The 17,032-nt window shown below is 36.7% G+C and overlaps 1 long non-coding RNA gene across 1 annotated transcript in view; it reads left to right on the top strand.

Moving 5' to 3' along the window:
• Positions 1 to 17,032, top strand: part of LOC145664602 (uncharacterized) — a 103,315-nt gene that overhangs the window by 59,917 nt on the left and 26,366 nt on the right. Inside the window, exon 2 of the long non-coding RNA XR_014127499.1 lies at positions 15,552 to 15,635. This is a non-coding gene — a long non-coding RNA (uncharacterized LOC145664602). The remainder of the gene's footprint in view (positions 1 to 15,551; positions 15,636 to 17,032) is intronic.

The raw sequence follows: 17,032 nt of genomic DNA on the forward strand, positions 1-17,032 counted from the left end.
TGTTTTATGTCTTTTGTCTCTGGGTCAGACTGATAAATCCAAGTTTCACCACCCGCCACAATGTCCGAAACCTTTATGAAATTTCTGAAGTATGTCTTGACACCATTTCACTCTTTTCTGCTTTTGATTTTCAGTCAGGTTATGTGGCACCCATCGAGGTGAAAGCTTTCTCACACGTAAGTGTTAATGCAGAATGGTTGAAACCCTCGGCGCACTAATTCCAAGGGCAAAGCTCATGTGGGTCCCTACATTGTATTTATGAATATGCAATATTTGACATAATTTGAATGCATAATTTGTGTTAAAATCCTCATATATGCCTTCTGAATCTGAATGCCCCCCACCCCCCGCAAATTTACAGAGAAATCGGCGCCCTTGTCTGAAACCAAACGAAACACTGTTGCACGCAGTAGTGCACTCTCCCCAAAGACTCGTGTCAAGTTTTCCAGCGGCTCCGGTTCATTTAAACCACATTTAAAGTCGTAGGTAATCATGACTCGCTATCAACTCCATGGATGCAATACAAGTGGTGTCAATTCGGCCACTTGGCGATACCGCTCACCATTTCATATGGCATGATCGTTTTGAGATTGGGCGAGTTAACTTATGAAGAAGGGGTGTTTCTCATGTAAGCAAAATTTTATCACTGCAATGTCCCGTTTGGCTGTATTTCAAAAACTTTCCTAGTCACCCTCGTATGTAGCTAATTTGTTCCTCCCTTCTATGTCTACATTTCGCAGGCTAATTGTTTTCGGTCTTGTTCATCGCTCTTTTGTAATATCCATAATTGTGCTCTATGGAATATAATACTCCATTAAAAAAAAAAAAAAAAAAAAAAAACTTTAATGAGTCCTTTTCTTATTTTTCGTTCAAGAACTCACAACATATGTTTATCTACCATCTTAAGAAGAAATGTATAAGAGTAACTTTCGGTATAGTATTTCTTTCAGTGGAGTTAGTTATATACTTAAGCCGTGACATACGGAGGCTAAATTATGCAACAGTAAAAATATGGAGCTAAATAAATTGCAGTAACTTCCTAACCGGGAAACTTGATTAAATCACTCGTATGTTACTTCGACCATAACAGTAAAGCAGTAAAATTCTGAAGGACCATTTGTGGTTTCATTGCTCCAAATTTGAATCTGTCGTCAAAATATGAAAGTATTTACGTCTCGTTAAAAATGAATCTGTTAAAGAAAAGTAAAAAGATGGTTTTATTGGGATGTCACACTTCTTACTTTTTTCTTTCAGATATGAAATCATGAAAAGAAGTGCTCTATACTAAAAAATCGTAGAAACAGTTCATACATGTGATAATACGAAATATCCTTAGATGACTGTATAGTTGTGAACGGATATACAGGGTGTTTTAAAACAACACTGACAACGTTTGGGAGGTGATTCCTCGTACTAAGATCAAGGCAAAAAGTATAGACCAACCTGTGTGCACAAATGCTTCCTTTCGGAGTTATAGACTGCCGAAAACATGCAAAAATGAACTTTAAAGGTCTATAGCTCCAAAACTATGGGACCTATCGTAGTCGAGTCAAGACTTCACTTAGGAACTAGTAGGTCTATGTGTCCCATCCAAATACCCATGTTTCAGAATCCTAAGGTACTTCGGCAACAATTTTTATAGAGGTAGTTCGGCTATTGGCATATAATTTGAAATACTCACCAACTACCTCTATAAAAATTGTTGCTGAAGTACCGCACGATTCTGAAACATGGATATTTGGATGGGGCACATACTAGTTCCAAAGTGAAGTCTTGACCTAACTACGGTAGGTTTCATAGCATTGGAGCTATGGACCTTTAAATTTGAATTTTTTCAAGTTTTCGGCAGCCTATAACTCCGAAAGGAAGCATTTGTGCACCCAGGTTGGTCTATACTTTTTGTCTTGTCTTGGTATCAGGAAACACCTCTAGGAATGCACACGAGACGAGTCGACACAGGATTTTCCTGATAAACTACGGGTCGAGACACGGCTCTTCCAATAGAAAAATATACATTTTTCGAGTCGAGACATCACTTTTACAACACATTTTCGAGACGAGACAGCTACAAATCGTGTCTTGTGCGCATCCCTAAACACCTCCCAAACGTTGTCGCTGTTGTTTTGAAACATCCTATATATATATTATCGGGTATTGCAAAATAAGTGTTACTACTCTTGAGAGGTGATTCCTGCCACTGAGACAAGAAAACAAGTTTTCTTCAACTTTCGGCTATCGGACATAGTTTCGGATCTACAAAATGCCGAAAGCGTGGGAAAATGACTTTCGGACGCCAATAGTTCGGAAACTATCCAACGTAAAGAGTGCGGGTAAAAAATTTACTTAAGAAGTCATACCTGCTGTATTGAATTTGCATGTTTCACAATCCTACCATGCACGCGCAAGGGATTCCCCAAAGGAACGTAGGGAGTCCCGGATAATCTGCGAAATGAAAATTGGTCTAAATGGATATGAATTGATAGGGTTTCTACCAGGCAACAATAATTCGTTTTTATTAAGTCGATATCTGGAACAAATACAAAATGGTGGACACCTTCTTTCCCGTTGTGTGTGGTTGCATAATCGCCAGGTACGGATGCTGGCCACAGTGATGTTCTGAGTATTAAGTGTAGCGAATTTGTACTCAACTCCTCTAGAAAGACATCTGGAGTGTCGGTAGAGAACAACAGATGAAGCAGGGTGATTCACATGTATGGAAACACGTAACGAGAAATGTCCAGAAATGCACTCATACTCAGTAAACGTGAGTTCAAAGCGTCGGAAATGTAAGGAATAGCGTCAAGAACATGAAAGCCATTGTCAATTCACCAATAATTTTCCATCAATCCGATGTAATATGATGTGCACAGTTGCATACCAATAGGGATGCAACCACTGAGACCAAGTTGAAATTGTGAAAGGGGAATCACTAAGAAACTGGGTAAGCTAAATTAATGTCACTAGTGGGATCGCATGATCGATATTGAAATGTGGCCAATGTGTGTGTTGATACCGACATGTAGCTAATGGACAAATGTCAACATGTCCCATTACTGCTGGGACACAGTCCCACGTGCGGAAACTAGGAAAATAACGTTGTATATTCTGTTATTACATCTAGTGCACTTTTTGGTAGGACGTAACTAGAACACGATTGTATCAATGTTCCTCTTTGTTTGGGATATTGTCCCTCAGTCGACAAATATGAAAAGAAATCTCTTAATCCATGGTTCAAATTCTGATAGAGCGTGAAAATAACAAACTTGTATCATGTCCCACGTCTTCTGGGACATATGACGTACTCGAAATATAGGAAAATACCTCCAGAAATTCGTATCTTACACACAGTGCACATGCCAAGGCAAAGACAAAAATGAACCAATTTGGCACATGTAGCACTACTGCTGGAATACCATACATATGGAAAATAAAACGACATGAGAAATAGGAACGTCCTAAAGCTCTGATTTTTTACAACTGTTCAGTAGGAGTAACAAAATGAAACACACAAGCATGTCGGGAGGCTGTACAAGAGCGCTTGCCAAACAAAGTGGGCACCCCTCAAAGAAATGAATACAGAGAAAGTGAGGCTCCTTCGAGGCGAGGCTAGAGCGCTCGCTTTGGCTCACATAGTAGCAGTTTCCAATTCTACTAGGAGCCCACGGCCTCAGATTCAAGACCCGAGTAGTTATTTTCCAATTTTTCGCACGTGGGACGGTGTCCCATCAGTAGTGGGACATGTTGACATTTGTCCATTAGCTACATGTCGGTATCAACACACACATTGGCCACATTTCAATATCGATCATGCGATCCCACTAGTGACATTCATCTAGTTTACCCAGTTTCTTAGTGATTCCCCTTTCACAATTTCAATTTGGTCTCAGTGGTTGCATCCCTATTGGTATGCAACTGTGCACATCATATTGCATCGGATTGAGGGAATATTATTGATGAATTGACAATGGCTTTCATGTTCTTGACGCTAATCCTTACATTTCCGACGCTTTGAACTCATGTTTACTGAGTATGAGTGCATTTCTAGGCATTTTTCGTTAAATGTTTCCACCATGTGAATCATCCTGCTTCATTTTTTGTGCTCTACCAACACTACAGATGTCTTTCTAGAGCATCAGAACGTCATTGTTGACCAGCATCCGTACCTGGCGATTATGCGACCACACACAACGGGAAAGGTGTCCACCACTTTGTATTTGTTCCAGTTATCGACTTAATTCAAACGAATTATTGTTACCTGGTAGAAACCCTATCAATTCATATCCATTTAGACCAATTTTCATTTCGCAGATTATCCGGGACTCCCTACGTTCCTTTGGGGAATCCCTTGCGCGTGCATGGTAGGATTGTGAAACATGCAAAATTCAATACAGCAGGTATGACTTCTTAAGTAAATTTTTTACCCGCACTCTTTACGTTGGATAGTTTCCGAACTATTGGCGTCCGAAAGTCATTTTCCCACGCTTTTCGGCATCTTGTAGATCCGAAACTATGTCCGATAGCCGAAAGTTGAAGAAAACTTGTTTTCTTGTCTCAGTGGCAGGAATCACCTCTCAAGAGTAGTAACACTTATTTTGCAATACCCGGGGTGCGGCACGTAAAACCGGCCCGTCGTAATATTCTGGTATATTATGTTTTTGGCAACACTTAAATAATCTACCTTCCTACCAAGAGATGGCGTGTCGAGGTCGGGTCGACTTACGTGACCTGCAGCAGTCACGTGCAGCCGCAGCCAGTGAAACTTGTCGAAACCAGTTGAGAAAAAGGCCTCGTTGTGTTAAGCCGGGTGAGTGTCAGTGTGTGATAATGCCGTATTCGATACCCGAGCGTGTTGCCATTGTTGAAGGGTTCATTCTCACTGGATCTTTTGTGAAAACAAAGAATTTGTTTCGGGAGAAATTTCCAGGACGTTCTGTGCCAGCAAAAAGCACCATTCAGGAATTGATTGAAAAATGGCGGCGTACAGGATCGGTTCAAAATGCTCCCAGGAACAGACGACCATCTGTCTGCACACCTGAATTAAAGATGCAGGTGGAGGAGATAATGACAAGAAGTCCTCGAAAGTCAACCAGGAGATTGAGTCAACAGGTTCATGCGAGTGAGAGAAGTTGCAGACGTGTTTTAAGGGGACTGAAGTTAAAACCGTACCGGGTAAGTGTTGTGCAAGAACTGAAGGAGCCTGAGAGGACAATCAGCAAAGGCTTGTGGCCTCCTCGGTCACCAGACTTGTCCACGTGTGACTTTTACTTATGGGGACTGTTAAAGGGAAGAGTATACGAAACAAATCCACACACAATTGAAGAACTCAAGACCAGGATCCAGGATGTCACCAATAACATTACAACACAAGAACTGACAAGGGTATATATGAATCTCCTCAATCGTGCTCACATGTGTGTTGAAGTGGGCGGAGGACACTTTCAGCACCTGCTGTGAAGGCTGCTGTGAAGGCGAGTAGTCATATTCAATACATTACATTTCATTTATGTGTTGTAGTTAATCATATTCAATACATTGCATTTCATTTTATGTGTTCACTTTACGGGCCGGTTTTACGTGCCGTACCCTGTATATATATATAATGAGAGAGAAATAGATATAAATAACGTATGCATACCTCGTTTTGAAAAGGAGAAATACATAGTGACTTCTTTAATGCAAATATCAAACATTTGAGGTGCTTTTGAACGATGAAGTTGAATGACATTGTATAATTTTACGTAAACATCTGAGAGATTGAACGCGTGACCTTTCATAACTCAGTGTTGTATTAATATATCTTGTGTTCCAAGTACTCCCCGAGGAGTTTATATAAGCAAGCTATAGAGGGAGTGCAGGTATTGGAGATGATAGGCGAGGAATATGTCAGTTGCGTAACATTTAGAAAATGTCGTTCAATGTTTAGTACGAATTTAATTAAGCATTGTTATTTCATATTTCTGCATAACTTTATTTGCAATGTCTAGACATACCGACTTCTGTCGTATTGTAGGTTAGTATGATTTCGTTTACTAAAAACTGCGTTTCATATTCGCCGTAATAAATAATCATAGATAGGCTAATCAGTATCGCATTTGGGGCTCCAACGTTGTATATATAAGTTGAATTGAGTTTGAGTTTAATGTCCCTTTCAGCAGCGAGGCTATATGAGACGGGACCTACTGCTTAACGTGGAATCCGAACCACATGAGCTCCCGCCGAGAGTTGAACCCGAGTCTCCCACGCCAAAGACGCGTACGGAGCTCTACGTTATATATATATATATATATATATATATATATATATATATATATATATATATATATATAGTTTATAATATCCATTCTCTGCTTATGCTTAAGATGTTGGATTGGAGTTCAACGTCTTTTTTCAGCAACGAGGCTACATGAAACAGGGACTAACATTCGAAGGTGGAATCCGAATCCCCGTAATGCGCTCAAATTTCAATGCTTTCCCATTGTGGAACCTCGTGGACCAAAGGCGCACACGCTAGTGACTAGTGAAAAATTCCATACAGAATATAAACACCTAACTTTCACTTCTTTTGCAGGCCTTCGTCGCTGGAAAATTGAGGTTATTTTTTTAAAACTTCTCACTTTCTTCATTCCACCATTTCATTCATTTCTCATAATCACCGTCTCCTTTAGCCTAGACTCTGGTGCTTGGGGTCCCGGGTTTAAACCCTGCTCCAGACAAATGAACTTTGTGGTGGACAAACACCGTGTGCGTGTGTTTTCTCGGGGTTCTCCCGTTTCCTCCCACTTTCTTCATTCCACCATTTAATTCATCTTTCATCATCATCGTCTCCTTTAGCCTAACCGGCATAACGTGGGACGTAAAACTCAATAATTTCATTTCATTTTCCTTTAGCCTAGACGGCATACTTGTGGGACGTAAAACTCAAAGAAAATCGTGACAAAATTAGGATATTATGATATTAGTGTTCTAACTAAATACATCTATTATTCTTTTAAAGTAATAAAAAAAAGGGCATTACTTTAGTATGCTAATTACTTGCATTTATTTTATTTTCATATTATTTTCGAGTCTAAACTCAGTTTTAATTTCGTAGAAGACTTATGGATTGGCCAAAATATCGGTTCTTACTATACAGAATTTTTAAGACAGTTTCATATTATTTGTTTTCCTAGAGTAGTATTGCAGTAGTATTTACTAGATAAACTTTTTATTTATTTATTCATTTATTTATTTATTTATTGAAAGCAAACCAGATTGTAGTATGTGTCTGTAGTGAAAGGTAAGATCTACAGATAGATAGATATCACTGTAGGTAAGTAAGTTTGTTCGCTTGATTTTAGGTATTTAACAATTCATATTTTTAGATAATTCGAACTTTTATCGTGTCCCTGGACTTCGAATTAAAAAGACCCCGCTGTAAATAAATAACCATACAAAAATGGCAATTTATGAACATATTTTTAATTATTCAGATATTAAAATAAAAAATATTTAATGCATGATAGAAAAACAAGCATTATTTTTAATGGAAACAGTGAGATTAATCTATTATTATTATTATTATTATTATTATTATTATTATCAAGGGCGGATTAAGACTTTTGGGCCCTGGAGCCGACTATTTCAAGGGGGTCCTATGTTATGAATAATTCCAGCGCAGAAATTTTCTTTGCTGCCTTCCACAGCCTCATAGGCTTATCGAAACACCGAGAATTATGCTGTAATATTTTAATGTGCTCCAAGTTTACAATAATTAGTTTAATCACATTTATTATTAACAGTGAAATACTCACATACTGCAGTGTAACACATAAATACCAAATACAAGCCAAATGATCATCGGTTCCTGTAAAAACACTAATAGAGTAAAGGAGATTTGGAAAACCTCCTAGGTATAATCTAAGTAATGACAGAGATATTTCAAGGGAATTTTCACGAGCTAATAATTTGGTTTTCAATATGTATCGTGAAGACGCTAGTGGAAGAAGACTTTACCGCGATACCGCGAGCGGGAAAAAAAATTAGCATGGGTCTGAAGCCCATAGTATAAGTTGATTGCTATATTTTAGTATTAAAGAGAGGGATTTCGGCGGGCCATGGAGCCTGGGCTCCATTGGCTCCGCCCTTAATCCACTCCTGATTATTATTATTATTATTATTATTTCTTCTTTGTTTTTTAGACAAGGGTTTCGAAGTCCACTTTAAATTTTAATTGGCGGTCCTATAAATATGGGACAACAGTAAATCATAATTTTTATTCGCGGGCCGGATGCAATTTGGCCATCACTAACTTGTAAGTTTTTACAGATATGTAATAAGAGCGAAGTGATGCAGAGTTCTTCAATGTTCTTTTGTTGATTATAACTTACATTTGGGTAATCCCAAGTATAGTGATTGAAAATGAAATGAAATCTTTAATTTTTACGTCCCACGCCTATGCCACCGTGGCTAAAGGAGACGGCGATGATAAGAAACGAATGGAATGGTGGAATAAAGGAAGTGGGAGAAAACGGGAGAACCCCGAGAAAACCCACGCACACGATGTTTGTCCATCAGAAAGCTCACTTGGTGCGAGCTGGGATCGAACCAAGGACCAGATGCACCAGAGGTGAACGCTTTACCACTGAACCACCGCGGCCCCAAGTACAGTAATTGAGAGTATAGGACACTGATATATGCAGGGTATTAGTGCTCGGTTCCCTACACTTGGGAGGTGATTTCACAGGAAAAGAAGCAGAAAAGCGTCATATGACAAAATATTTAAAATAGCTTTCTTCAGTTAAGGGCGTGAGAAAGTGATTTAAAAAAAAAAAAAAAAAAGTTTCGACAAGGTATCATTGTATTCATCAAACACGTTATCATTGATCAGATTTTAATTAATTAAGGCAAAGAAGTTCCAAAGCTAGAATGAAGGGCATAACGTGTATGTGATGAACGAGCGCGCCAGGGATTCATCATAGGACACACTTTTGACCTTTGCACTTGTGGATAGTACATGTTATGTTTCTTTACATACCGCCTCACACCACCGTCGTATGCACATTCGTTTCGTGCTAGGGTTTCTTTTTCCTCATTTTCAAACTTCTTAACTTGGGAAGCCGTTTCTGGCATTTAGTCTTATGAACTTCTGTGTTTAGTTTTCAGTGTGGAAGCACAGCCCAAGCGTTGGCAACCGGTGCACATTAACACCACAGTGTACTTCTTTTCGTTTGAAATTATGAATAAAAGTACAGGTGGAAAGAACAGTCACGATCATGCACGTTCTGGGTTCGATTCTTGCAACTGGTTTCTCTGATTTTTCCTTTGTCGACCCTGTTCATCGTGTTTATAAATTCAGGAAATAGCCTACCAACTTCCTCCATTGGTCTTTCATTTAATGTGCTTTCGACAGTGTCACTTCTGTTACGAAACAGATTTGCTAGGAACAACCTTGAGTTTACAAGTGATCTATCTAAAACTTAATTAAGCATCCTGCTGCTTTCTTATGTAGAAGTTTTGAAATAGAAAACTGAAGAGATCTCAACAGCTTTGAGCAATATTATTGATATTTAGGAGTTATTCCAGCCGGTGTGTGGTTGAGAAGAAAAAAGCAATGCCAAATCTTCTAGTAAGCCATGCTGCGACAACGGTGGTATATGCCAACCATACTTCACCTAGCAAACTCCTGGTCTGCTATAGTCCTTCGCAGGCAGAACACCGTTAACCCTTTGGAGTTCTAGTACATATTTTTAGGTACCAAAATAGTGTCTTCATTATTCAATTAAAAAAAAAAAAAAAGCTTTTTACTTAGGGTTTGTTTTGTTTCTTCAAGTTTAGAGGAATTGTAGAATACATTACGTGTAGTTTCACGCCTTTCTGCATCGAGACATAGGTGATGACGTCATAACTTAAAAAATATTTTTTGTTAGGCCTATTTTTATGATTTTTTTTTTTTTTTTTTTGGCGGGCTTGCTTTTGCACCAGAAGATTAAAATTTTGCAATTCCGTCCACCGAGCAGTATTTATCAGATTTTTTTCCAGATCTCTGCGTTAAAACAGTGGGTCCAGAGGGGCAAAGAGTGTAAAAAAATCCCTTTTTTTTCGCAATTTCTCCGCCTTGGATACATGATGGAGACATTTCAGGGTGTCTATCGGCCACGAATGTCACAAAAAAGTCACGAAATCAGAAAACAGTCGTGAAAGTCACGAAAAAGTCACGAAATTTAGCTTTTGGATCATGATTTTTTAAAACTACAAATGTAAGTACAGATTGGAAAATTTTGTTCTATAAAACGTCAAAATTCACCACCAAAAATGTCTATGGTCAGCTTTAGACGCTATCAAATCGCAAGCAAAGTACGTTTCTATCGCATGGATGAAAACTCGGCCTAATTCGCACGCAAATTCGCTCTTGAAAATGTTAAGAAATTTTATGATTTGGTAAAGAAAAGGTCACGAAAAAGTCACGAAATTTCATTTTGGAATTTTAGTAGACACCCTGCATTTGAATGGTACCGTTTGAAAGGCAGTTCTATTCTGAAGAGAATGATGGCGAACCATTATCCTAGGATAAATAGGGATGTCTCATGAAATTTCTACTCAAGATCCTGTTTTATACGGGAATTTGGGGTATTGTGGGTATATTTCTTTTTGGCGGGCTTACTTTTGCACCTAGAAGATTAAAATTTTGCACAAACATTCAGTCCACCGAATAGTATTCATAAGATCTCTGCGTTAACACAGGAGGGTCCAGAGGGGCAAAAAGTTTTAAAAAGGGATATATTAACCCAAAGATCCCTTTCTTTGCGATTTTCCCGACTCAGATACATGATGGAGACATGTGAATGGTACGATTTGAAAGACAGTTCTATTCTGAAGAGAATGATGGGCAAATCATTATCTTAGGATGAATATGGATGTCTCAGGAAATTTTTACCTGAGATCCTTTCTTTTTTTTTTTAAAAAAAAAAAAGGTTAGACCTATTTTTACTATTTATGGCAGGCTTAGTTTTGCACCTAGAAGACTGAAATTTTGAACAAACACTCAGTCTACCGAGTAGTATTTATCAGAGTTTTTTCATATCTCTGCGTTAACACAGGGAGAATCCAGAGGGGCTAAAAGTTTAGAAAGGAATATTTTAACCAAGAGAATGATGGACGAACCATGATCCTAGGATGAATATGGATGTCTCAGGATTTTTTTTTAAACCAGAGATCAAGAGTCTTTTGCGGTAATCTGGGAAATTGTGGGGATTATTGATATTTCCCGCCCTTACTATTTAAGATAGAAGCTTGAAATTTGGTACACATTTAATACATCCCTTAGTATTTTTCAGTTGATTTTCAGGTCTCTGCGTTAACACAGAGGGGTCCAGGGGACTCAAAATTTGAAAAAAAAAATCAGAAAAAATCCCGATTTCTCTGAAAATTCCCCGCCTCAGGGACACGATATTGAAATATAAATGGTATCATTTGAAAGACTGCTGTATTGTGAAAAAAACGAGGTATGAACCATGATGATACGATAAATAGGGATTATTCTATAGGCGCTTGACTGAAAGCCTATAATTTACGTTAAAAAGCCGGAATTTAAAAGGGTTAAATTGAGTAACTATTAACATTTCGAGAGCTCTCTTGTGGCTAAGCGGTTTGCGTACGCACCTATTGCGCAGGAAACCTGGGTTCAATTCCCAAGAGCTCATGTGGTTCGGATCCCACCTTAAGCTGTAGATCCACGTCTCATATAGCCTTGCTGCTGAAAGGGACGCTAAAGTAAAATTCGAAATTAACATTTTCGACACTTGTTTTAATTCTTAAACATGAAACTCTTCAGTAATTTAAATAGTCAGTATCCTTGCGAAATAAGTCTACAAATTAATTGCGACGTCATGCATTTTAATGATATGCTCGTCAACAATTGGGAAGTTCTCGAAGTTGGTATATATTTTACAAGAATTACAAAAAAAAAAAAAAAAAAAAAAAGATTCAAAACTTTTGATACTGTTTATTTCTTGTAAGTATGTAAGAGAAATTATCGAAACAAGCAAAATGCAATTGAGTATAAAAATGTTTCGATATATTTTTAGCTAACATATTAAGTTCTAACAAAATTGCAGCATTATTATTTGTAGAACTGCAAAGGGTGCTTACTCCATACGAAAGAGAAAGTGTTTCACTCCACGCGAAAGAGTATTGAAGTTCAGTGCATAGTCTGGTCAAAAACATTAATTTTCCAGGAAAGTAAAAACAAATTTCAAAATCAAAAAGCAAATGACTTTAGCGTATTGATATTTTTGACTTAAGTCGATTTGACCATGCACCGGAGAGTTTTTTTTTTTTTTTTCATGTAAAGAATTCTTATGCACGAGTAATTTATACTTGCTAATGCACGCTGTTCTAGGTGTAAATTAAGTACTAACCTTGTATCCCAAAAAATGTATTATACAGGGTGGCCCAAAAGTGGGTACACAGTCCCATACTGACCGGCTTATGGCATTTTATATAATTTACTTATTGTTATCCATGCAAGCAGTGACTTATTTGTTTTAAATCTCTTTTCACTCATACCGTAAGCTTGGAACAAACAGAAGCAAATAAACAAATTATCTTAATAAACTAAAATGTCATACTTTGTAGGACTGTATACCTACTTTTGGGCCACCCTGTATTAAATTAAATTATTATGGCCCTCTCTGGAGTTTTCTTTAGTAACTTTCCTCCCGCGCTGCTGTGTTTATTGTTGAACGTCAATTCACATGGGAGACATCCTTGAACCACCAGAATGAAGGCACTGCCCTTTGATACGTTATCTAATTTGCAACGTAGTGTGTCAAATTTAAGGAATGTTGCCTTGGCTTGCAACTACTTTGAATACTTGCTGATGCACGCTATAAGATACATATTCTGAATTAAAAACAAGTACTGGCCTTACATCCCAAAGGATGGAAATAATTTAATATATATATATATATATATATATATATATATATATATATATATTGGGGGGGGGGAGAAAGGGATACGAGGTTAATACTTAATTTTAATTCAGAATGTGTGGCCTATAACGTGCATTAGGAAGTATTCAGAATAGTGCTTAAGTTTGAAATTCGTACGCTGCAAATTAGACAATAGGCTACATCAAAAGATAGTGTCTCAATTTTGGTGGTTCAAGGATGTAGGCTACTCCATGTGGATCAACTTCAACAATAACACAGCAGCAGAGGATAGTTAAACTAAAAGAAGACTCCGGACAGGAAATTGAGATAATTATTTTTAGGATACAAGGTTAGTACTTTTAACAAGTAGTTTGTTTGACGTCAGTGATTTTTTTCATAACGACAATTAGCATAATTTGTAGGATTGAGAATAACAAAAATTAAGATGAACATGGAAAACTGCTTGTATCTAATAAGACAGATATTTAGATTATTTATATCAAACCATCACTCAGTTTGAACTTACAAGCACAAACATGTTGAAGCTTGAAAAGAAAAGTTTAGATGTTCTTGAAAGCTCAATGTTTGCTCTAGTTTGCTAGTAGATATCCGGTGAGTATATCAGTTGTGAAATATTAATATAAAGAAAAACTCTCAACACCTGTGCTTTTACTCCACATTTCGCTTCAGTGTTTCGAACTTTGGCTTATATTTCTCTTTTGGATAAACAGCGAAGTAGATGAAATTAGAACATACATCTTAAATGGACAAGTTCGATTGGTAATTCTTATTTGGAAAAAGAAAAAGACTAGAAAATAGAATGATACAACTTCAGGATGTGTTAAATGTCCCATTAAAATCTATTGCGTTCATTGAATTCTGTTTTGTCGTAGCTTATGTTAAAATTATAGTTCCTTGTTTAGTCGTGTAAATATTTGCATCTCTTAAAGAATGAATAACTTCTGTCCTCTGAGATTTCCAGTGTAAATAAAAACTAAATGTTATTCATTATGGTAACACTTGCATATTTAAAACATAAATGTTGAATGGTCAGCGACAAAGCCAATGAATACAAAATTGAAGGACCACTTTTCGCATTCCCATGGTAGTCAGGGGTTAATATTAGATGATTGAATTTATAAAATCGAAAACAGTAGATATACCGTCCCTTAATTATATGTTAACTCCATTGTGTTGAAAAAAATGCTGAATTATCAATGTTTTATCAAAGCAAAATGTCTGTTATAAATCCTCCAATACACAGCCAGTATTTATGGGGCTAATGGAATATAAAAACCATCTTAACGTGTAAAAGACGGATTTGTACAGTTCATTAAAAAAAATTAAAAAATTGGATGTGTTTTTTATTGGATGGTGTTCATCAGTGTATCGTGTCGCCTCTGTTGGCAATAGCAGTAATTCGTGTTTATGATTGGTTGTGGTAATCATGCTTTTTCGAAGAGGGGTAACGTGACGTATGATTGCCAAATTGGACATGCTCTATAGCGACCAACAAAATGGAAGCTTGTTGTGTGTACGACACGTGAGCGAGAGCTTGCAACCGTGAGCAATTTTCACCTTTTGCTGTTGTAACGTAAACAATCGATCGATTTTCCTCTTTACACTGAGGGAGAGGGATGAGAAGGGGAGGGAGAAACATTATACATGAATTTCCATGCTGTCTGTTCTTCTACAAGATAAAACGTTTATTTTCATTATTAGCTGTAGCTTACGTGCAATATAGCTTCTGATCATAATTAACTTCCGTCATAATTGTAATAATAATTATTATTATTATAATTACTATGATAACGACACGGAACAATGGTGGTAAAATACCAAATATGAAGTATAGGAAAACTATATTCAGGTGATTTTAAACATAAATATATGCCCATTAACCAAACACATTCTAAAGAAAATTGTCTCCCCTATGATTTGTATTGTTTCATTCAGTCAAAATTTACATCGTTTTTTTTTTTTTTTAATGCACAGCATCTCTTTAGGCTATATTATGTTGTCCTATATAATAGATTAGATAGTAGTAGGCAGAAACAACATACGCTACAATAATCAGTTCTATAATTGAAAATTTCAGTGCTAGCATTGATCTAAAAATATCTAAATATTGCTTTGTGTAATTTATTCACTATGTGAAATAATGACTTAGTTCATTATTGTACATGATTTTACAAAATTAATTTCTTTAAATTACAGCGCGTTACAATGTAACTATAAAGGACATTTCTTTTAAAAAGTAGTATATGTGTAAAATAATACATCGTTGTTGTAGAGGTAGATCAAATGGCATTATATCGAAGTTGGTATTTTATTGTTATTGTTCATAAGAAACTAAATTATTTTAAAACCTGAAGGTAGAAAAATAGTGTGTAGTTCTATAACGCAAAGTAGCAGGCGTAAAGTTAATCTATCTTGTAACTAGCATGTTATATTTTACCATTAAGTGAATATTGGGAAAATTGAACATATACAGTGTAAGCATAAAAATAAAAACAAGTGAAAGTAACCAGTAACCTCTGGCAATTTTTACTCTAATACATGTTTATGTTGTGTAGAAAGAATTTTGCATAATTTCTTATTAATGAAATAATAAAATAAAACAATTATCGTGTATTGCAGGATACCTACTTGCCATGGATGGTCACGCTGAAATCATTGAGGGATATTGTCAAAACATGAGAGAGTGTGAGGATTGTCAAAACAGTAAGTTGTTTTCCTATGTGTTTGTCTCACACCACAATTGGGCAAGACCTTGAAATACAAGTAAAGATTCATTGGACCAGAATGTTGCTTTTACTACATCGGTCGGTTAATTTTCTGTCTTAATACCGTATATCACCATCATAGGTTTTATCTATTACTGACAGACCACTTAACCAGCTTCCTTTTATTTGACATTGATACTTCATCTATGAACTAATATACACAGAATACTGAAACTAGTCACTTCTAATTCATCCCGTCCTATTTCCGTATTTGATACCGACCCGACTGCTTCGTTCCAATCACCATTTGTATTTCTAACGGTTATTTTCATTCCATACTCTTTGCAGCTTTTCCCCAAGTTTTATGACATCTTATAAAATTTCTTTTTACATTCTGCAACAAGCACCATATCTTCTGCAAACCGTATGCGCCTAATCATTCTACCTCTTATCGAAATACAATCTTCGTTATGCAAGATCACTATCTTTTCTATTAAACAGTGTTGTTTACGACAAACTCACAAGGCCTAGGATTGAATTCGGGACCCCTTGGATTAGATGTGAGTGCTCTAGCACTGATTCATCATTCTCTGTACTTTTCTTCGAATTTTCATATAAAGAGTTCTTTATTATTATTATTATTATTATTATTATTATTATTATTATTATTATTATTATTTCATTTTTCAAATTTTCGGTATATCGTACTTCTTGTTCCCGGCTTTGTGTATGATTACCTTTTTCAGTTACATATCCAATTCTACCAGCACAATGTTATGATCACAGAAAATGTAGATGCTTAACGCTTTTCTCGACGATTTTTACGCTTTTCAAACTCTTTTCATAGTCTTTCTGAATCATAACACATTAAGTTTAATATCTTGGGAATCTATTGAGGATTTCCATGTTTATTTTCTTTTGTGCGGGTTGAAACATATATTCTCAATTATTAATGAGTTCTGTTTGCAGTCACGTGTTCAATGCCTGGGGGGCAGTGACGTCACAAACAACGAAGGCGGCTTTTAAAAAAGGGTATTTTAGAACTTCGTGACGCATCCCTATTAATCTTAGAAACATAGTTTGTACCGTATTTCGTACAGTTATTACATACACTATATGTAGTATATTTCGAAATATTTTGGCCGCTGAGCGTTACCACCTGGGGCGCACAGAGGGGCCCAAAATTGATTTTTTTTTTTTTTTACAAAAATTTCGCTTTTGGGGTAATTTTGCCCCCTCAGGTGCACGATATGGATATGCAAGTTATACCGTTCGAAAGGCCGATTCATGCCGAACAAGACGAGGTACGATTCATGTTCCTACAATGATTAGTCTTTATGCTGAAGCGGATTGGATAGAAATTGACTGAAAATGTATTATCGAGGGAAAATTGGT

The sequence above is a fragment of the Thermobia domestica genome, chromosome 11 (assembly GCF_964235325.1).
Source record: "Thermobia domestica chromosome 11, izTheDome1.hap1.1, whole genome shotgun sequence".
In the NCBI taxonomy this organism is placed as follows: Eukaryota; Metazoa; Arthropoda; class Insecta; order Zygentoma; family Lepismatidae; genus Thermobia; species Thermobia domestica.